The sequence below is a fragment of the Balaenoptera musculus genome, chromosome 2 (genome assembly GCF_009873245.2).
Source record: "Balaenoptera musculus isolate JJ_BM4_2016_0621 chromosome 2, mBalMus1.pri.v3, whole genome shotgun sequence".
Classification (NCBI taxonomy): domain Eukaryota; kingdom Metazoa; phylum Chordata; class Mammalia; order Artiodactyla; family Balaenopteridae; genus Balaenoptera; species Balaenoptera musculus.
In genome coordinates this window covers 21,734,447-21,741,705 of record NC_045786.1, presented here as the reverse complement: position 1 = coordinate 21,741,705, position 7,259 = coordinate 21,734,447, and the positions used below count along the sequence as shown (strand labels likewise).

The following is a 7,259-nucleotide window of genomic DNA, read 5'->3' as shown; positions in this document are numbered from 1 at the left end:
TAACAATTTAAATTTTATTACATACAAGATCTCTACCCTTTTACTCCCCACTTTCACATTTTTGATGACACCATTTACATGTTTTATTGTGTATCCATTAACAAATTGTTGAACTTATTGGTATTTTTAATACTTTTGCCCTTTAACCTTCATTTTAGAGTTAAATAGTAGTACATCACCATTTTACAGTATTAGGGTATTCTGAATCTGACTATATGCTTACTTTTACCAGTGTGTTATATATTTTTATATGTTTTGATGTAACTAATTAATATCCTTTTGTTTCAGCTTGAAAACTCCTTTTAGCAGTCTTTATAATACGGGTTTAATGATGATGAATTCCCTCAGCTTTTCTTTGTTAGTGAAGGCCTTCATTTCACCCTTCAACTCTGAAGGTGAATTTTGCTGGGTAAATTAATCTTGATTGGCAGTTTCTTTCTTTTAACACTTCAAATATATCAGCACATTCTCTCTTGCACTGTAAGGTCTCTGCTGAGACGTCTGCTGATAGCCTTATGGGGGTTCCATTTTATGAGAGAAATTTTTCTTCTCATGCTGCTTTTTAAATTCTCTCTTTGTATTTGGTTTTAGACAATTTTTATTATTATGCGTCTTGGAGAAGAACATTTTGGGTTGAAATTTTGAAGTGACCTATTAGCTTGAATTTGGATGTCCAAATCTCTCCTCATGGCTGGAAAGTTCTCAGCCATTATTTGGTTAAATAAGCTTTTTACTCCTTTCTCCCTGTCTTCCCCTTTTGGGGCTCCAATAATGTGTACGCTATTTCCTTTGATGGTATTCCGTATCTATCGTAGGCTTTATTTATTCCTTCTCATTCTTTTGTTGTTGTTCTTATTGTATAATCTTAATAGATCTGTCTTCAAGCTTCTAGCTCACTGATTCTCACTTCTACTTGTTCAAGTTTCATGTGAACTCTCTATTGAATTTTTCAGTTCAGTCATTGTATTCTTCATTCCAAAATTTCTGTTTGGTTCTGTTTTCTGTTTTCTGTTTTTGTTGTTGTTGTTGTTGAGATTTTCATTTTGTTCTTGTGTTGTTTTCTCCATATTGTTAAATTGTTTATCTGTGCTCTCCTTTAGCTCTCTGAGAGTCTGTAGAACAATTATTTTGAATTATTTGTTGTGCAATTTCTGGATCTCCTTTTCTTTGGAGCCAGTTACTGGAGGTCTACTATATTACTTTCATGGCATTTTGTTTCCCTGATACTTTGTGATCCCTGTAGCCTTGTGTAGCTGTCTGTACATTTGAAGAAACAGTCACCTCTTAAAGACTTTATGGGCTGATTTAAGTAAGGGAAGCCTGTCACCTGCAGATGGAGGCACAGTGGACTATGCTGTAACCGTGGATCTAGTGGCTCAGGGCGCCAGGTGCAGGGGTGTGTGGCAGCCCTGGGTCCAAGGGAGTATGATGTCTCTTTGGCTCAGCCACTAAGGTTCACAGTATCAACAGGTGTGTGGTCCTTGGCAAGCACTACGGGGGTTCTGCAGTGGCTGCAATTGCTATTGGTCTCCTAAATGGTGCCTCAAGGACTAGTAACTAAGGACCAGGGCAGGCATCAGTGGTGGCTGGAGCCAGTGGTATGCACACAGTTGGTTGCAGGGGCCAGCTGCAAGTGCCTATGTAGTAGGGGAGGTCACTTGTAGACACACTCATAGTAATGGGGGGTCAGAGAAGGTAGCAGGGGCCAGGGCCAACTATGGGCTTAGTGGCATCTGCTAAAGACATGGTTGTCAGCATGCTTTCCCTTGGCTTCACACTCTACCCTCCGGTATGCATACTGCAGCGGTGACCATTGACAGGGCTGGGGCTGGGGGACATGCATGTCCATAGCTGGAGGGGGTAGCTATAGCCAGGTACAGTGGTGTGAGCCAGTGACTGAAGGCAGGGCCTGATCTGGACCTGAAGCAGCTGCAGGGGCCCCGGGTGTGCTGTGCTCTCCTGTGGCTGCATTCTCTCCCATTTGCACGCACACTGCAAGGGAAGGTGGTGATGAGAGTTGGGCTGGGGCTTGCAGGTACAGAGCTGGAAGGCCTCTCTACAGGTATGTGCTGCGGCACTGGCCAATGTCAAGAAGGCAGGGCATGATCAGAGCTTGCAGTCAGCTGTGGGGACCTTAGATGTTGTTTTGCTCTCCTCTGGCCACACAGTCTGGGTGTGCACAGTGTAGTGAGGGCCAGTGACGGGTCAGGCCAGGGGCTATGTATAGGTGGGCGCCAGTCAGGAACAGAAGGCCCCTTGCGTGTCATACTCCCATGAGGGGGATAACACATTATATGCACTGACTAAAAGAATATAATGTCTTGTATTATTGATCCTGAAAATACTTTGTTCCAGCTTCAGTTGATGATGAGTGCTCTGATATTCTAAGAAAGCCTGTTTATTTTTTGTTTATGCCCTTTTGATTTAAACTCAGATTATGTCAGAAAAACTTGAATGGGCGTCACCACCTCGTAATCCTCTAACTAACCTTTGCTCTTTCCTCAAGCTTTGGAGGAAGCTGAAAAAGTGCCTTGTCAAGCTACTGGGCACTCTGTCACTTAGACACTTAGACCCACATTAAAACTGACATGTAGAAATGGCTTTCACTGCCAGCACTTTCTTGCCCTTTTCTCCCCCTCACTTTCCCCATCTCAGTTCCTTCCATGCAGTCTGAATCATCTCATTTATAATTAAGAGGTGAAAAGGGGAAATAAAAAAAAAACTTAGGATTTTAACACATCATTGGCATTGGATATAAGTGCCAGTGATGTACAAAAATAACTGAATGCACAGTTTCCAAACTGGTGCATGGATGTTCAGTACTTGCTGCCCATTCCTGTTCGCATTTCAGCCTTCTACATAATGACACCCCATGATAGGATCTGAAATACCAACGGTTTTTCTTGCATAGTCATTATTGGAATTCTGAAAATCTATGTATCTTCTCATGCATATTTAAATTTTTCAAATATGGTATTATGTGTTATATTCTAAAAGATAGTACATAATAAAGATTATAGAAGAGTATGATGAATTATTAACAAATATTTTGTGACAAAACTTGTTAACTATGTTTTAACTATTTATTGAATCATGCACACCCAATTTGAAAGAAAATCACACAAAAATTTGTTGGTTGATTTTATCCAAAGTGAAAAGATTGACAAAATGTAGTTCATGAGAACATGCTAATTATGTTTAGAAAAAAATCAGTATCATTATACTCTACTGCTTTGGTTGTTCCAAATTCAGAATATTTATCATGAGCTCAGATTCACCCCCATCAGAATATGTATAAGATGGGAAAAGAGAGGAAGACCTACAGGACTAGAAAGACTTCTCCCCAAACCAATACTTATAACTTTTTGACTGCCCTGGAAATTTTATAACCCAGCTAAGGGTTTTATCATTAGATTTGGAATGGGTGAAAGGTATGCTTTCCTTTTGAAGGAGGAAGAAAGTTATTGTGAACACAGATACATACGTTGGCCAGCAGTTTTAGAAAAAGGATGGGTCTGGAAACCAATGAGGGATAATGCCACCAGGCACGTGTTATCTTTTCTAACTGCATATTTTAAAATGGGAAATAAACTCCAGATAAATTTGTGGACCCACTGGATACATCAAGAAACAGAGTCAGGCCAGAAGCCTCTTTACCACCAACCCTCAAAAGTCCCCACCTTGACTGATAGACTTCCTGGGTTTAGTGCAGCTCGGAGTCAGGGTCTAATAACCCCAAGTATTCCTACTTCCCTTTCTGAAATGCACAGTTATCCAAGCTAAGGGCCCCCTGTCCCTTTGAGGAAGGAAAGGAGGAGGATTTTACACTTGTGTACACACTTGTGACAGGGTAAGCAGGGTGCTGCCCCAAGAGGACCTGCCATCATCCCCTCCTACAGAGATTGTCTGCAGAGCTTTCCAAGGAGGTTGCTGCTTCCCTCACCAAATATTCCTCCGTGATTTTGTGAAACGTGTCCTCTGAACACCCCCCAGGAAATGGGTGAGCAAGTCACACATTAGACATCTACTCCATCATTCCATTTCCCTAAATCATTAGATTTATTCCTCTACATTATAAGAAGGAAATTGCACACTTCAGCTTCATTTAATGTAAACCAATATGACATCCAGGTTTTAGTCAACTGTGTAAGCAAATTGTGAGGGTCTTTCCCAGTTGCACAAGCTAACATATGGAATCCAGAATGCCTGATAAGTGCACCCATGTTGATACATTTGGCCATTCCAATATTATTTTCTTCCACCCTGGGCAGTTACACTTAGATTCCATTTCTGCACATGTATATATTAATTTCTGCTGATATAAACTTACCACATTTTGCAATTTTTTCAGTGTGTAAATTGGCTCCTTCCAGGTCAGACTTGGTAATCATTTCCCTTGATTAGGTTGGATTTGACTCTAGCATGGTTCTGCAGGCCATGAGGGATAACGAGGGTGGATCATTTGGAAATAAGCTTTCACCTGCAATGTAAGGTCATTACGCTGTCCTCATGCTGGGAGAAGCTCCTTCCTCAGAAGGGGGAGGAGGAGCAGGATCTGCTGGTGAGGAAGGCTTAAAGGGATTTGTAAGGTCAAGATACCCAGATTCATCTGAATTGCCTTCATTCCAGTTCTCAGGGCTCCATCCTTTTCCTATCAGCCCCCTAATATGCACATAAGAAATTCGATAAGGATGAGAAATCAACTTGAATCATAACTTGCAGCTAAAAGAGATTAATTTATGATAATCATAGAATTCCCTTCCCCCGATTCTCTTAACTCTGCCTGGAGGTGTTCATTTTCATGCTACCATTTCCCCAATGCAATAAAAAGTAGTTAGCATAGTCCACGGTACCAATGGCAGAATTCCCATCATAACAGTCTTTTGAAACAGTCCCTTGCTTTCCAAAGTCTTCTGTTTAATAGGCATATTATTTCCAGCAACATTTGGGGCTGTGCCTTTAAAAAAAAGTACCCATTGTGGACATTATAGGTTTTGGGGATAATTAAAGTAATGAGGTACCCTGCAAGGTGGGCCGCAACCTGGGCTTGCAGGGACGTGCAGGGCAGCACGGGCCACTGAGGGAGGCGGGGCCCAAGTGGAAGCCGGGAGGGGCCAGGCGGGCGAGGCGGGCAGTGTGCGGCCCTGCCTAGCTCTCCCCCCGGACACCGCATGTTGCCCTGGGCCCCCCGGCAGTGTGGCCCGGGTGAAGAGCAGGCACCCGAGGAACAAGGCCCCTCGGCGGTCAGCGACCCCGGCCAGGCCAGGGACTCTGGAGAGGAAGCCCTGGGGGAGCCAAGAAAATCCGCACCGGACAGCCCTCAGCCCTGGTACCAAAGGCCTTCCTGGATCCAGAAAGAGCAGCTGCTGCCTCGGTCGCCCCCAGGCCTCGCTGCCGAGCAGTCCCTGGGAACCCCAGTTCCCCCCTACCCCCAGATGACCTGGGAGGTGGCCCCGTCAAGGATGACCCTCCTACCGCCCTGGGACCCCAACTATGAGGCTTAAGCAGGACCTCATCGGGTGCAGGGGCCCAGCTGTGGGTCAGGCACCTCCTTCTCAGACCAGACCTTGTGCCATCCCTCATTCTGGCCTCTGTACGAGGCAGCAGCGTGAGGCAGAGGCCTCAGGCCCGTCTAGCAGGATATCAGAGTGGAGAGCAGGTGCCCAGGGATGCAGGGTTCCCGGTGATGTGCTATGAAGATGTCTTTCTTTCTGACCCTCCGCTGCCCTGTGGGCAGCGTGTTCCCCTGTACCTGTCTCAGGGCCCTCAGCAGGTGATGGGCTCTCTGAAGCTGCTGCTCCCAGCCCCAATTATGTCCCCCTGGGTCCTCCCCACTCCATCCTCTGGCTGCTTCACCACCTGGCTCAGAGGGCCTGAGCTGATTGCCCTCACTGGCCTCCTGCAGATGAGCCAGGGGGAGCCAAGACCCAGCTCCCCAGGGGCTCCCATGCCACCTGCTGACCCTCCAGATGCTGCCTCTGACCACCCAGGTACCAGTGGTGGCCAGAGCTGTTCTCACTGCATGGACCCATCTCTCCCATGGGCCTCAGGCAACCAAGGTCCATAGCCCCTCCAGGGGCAGAGTGGGCCCCCTACCTCGCCAGGCAGGTTCTGTTGACAATAAAACAGTGTTGGTTTGTAAAGTAATGAAGTAAATGCTAGTGTTCTCTACCCAGAAGTTACCCATCTCAGTATGTTGGGTTTCAAAAGCAATTTTTTTTTTGGACACTTGGCCTAAACTTCCGAGTTTTGCCACCAAACAATAGGACATCAGCTCTGAAGAGGCTCAATCTAAATTCTTTGACTAATGTGAATATCAGAGAAAGCGTAATCTAGCATATAAATCAGTTTCTTATATCCTGATTATAATGTATTCATTAAAAATATGCTGTTATTTTAAGAACAACATCACTGGAGAAAGGGTGTTTAGGCCAGTGCGACTTGTGCCCTTGTGACCATCCTCTGGGATTATCAGAGACTTTCTTACAATGTTCCCTGAGGCTCTGAGCTTTCTGGCTGTGCCCTTTGTCTTAATCCATCAGGTTCTTTCTATGTATGGCCCATATAAGGTTTCAATAGATTATAAACAGTGCATATAAACAGTGCATTTTACTGGAAAGAAGACATTAATTTTCATCCTTGGCATTTCTAATTATCTCTGGAGTTATTCTCCATTCACATTTGACAAGGGATGTTTAAGACTGCTTTTCTGCTTCTGGTAGCAATCTCCTATATCCCATCTCTGTTTTCTTTCCAATCCTTAGGGAGAAAAAAGTTAATGTATTTCTTGTTTCTTCCTGAAAAATTGAAAAATGTAGGATTGTGTCTGTAGACTCAACTTCCTCATGGTGGTCTGTTGCAAGCAATAGAGAGTTCCCTTGCAAACAGTACTAAGGAGTTCATTATTTGTGACTTATGATCCTTACCAATGCCGCTTTTACATAGATTACTGAAGAAAATATAATATGTGGTCTACTATTTCCAAATAGTTTTATTCTGTCAACCAGGTTTTTGAACAAAAGTCAGAACCAGTCTTCTCGCTTAAATATTTTTAAAGTATATAAAAATAAAATAACATACACAAAATAATGGAATTGTTTTATTAAAAATGGAAAATATCATGTAAAACTTTGAGGTAGGATTATATGAAGAAAAATGTAGAACAGATTTGCTGTATATAAGTATTACTATTCAAGTATTCTCTAGAATTATAAAGGAACAGTTTTTAATATCTCATGATATAGGATATGATGGTCCAG

The 7,259-nt window shown here is 43.6% G+C and overlaps 1 pseudogene; it reads left to right on the top strand.

Annotated features, from left to right (window-relative positions):
• The first annotated feature begins 5,171 nt into the window (after positions 1–5,171).
• LOC118889551 lies at positions 5,172–6,067 on the top strand (annotated as a pseudogene).
• The last annotated feature ends 1,192 nt before the right edge of the window (positions 6,068–7,259 follow it).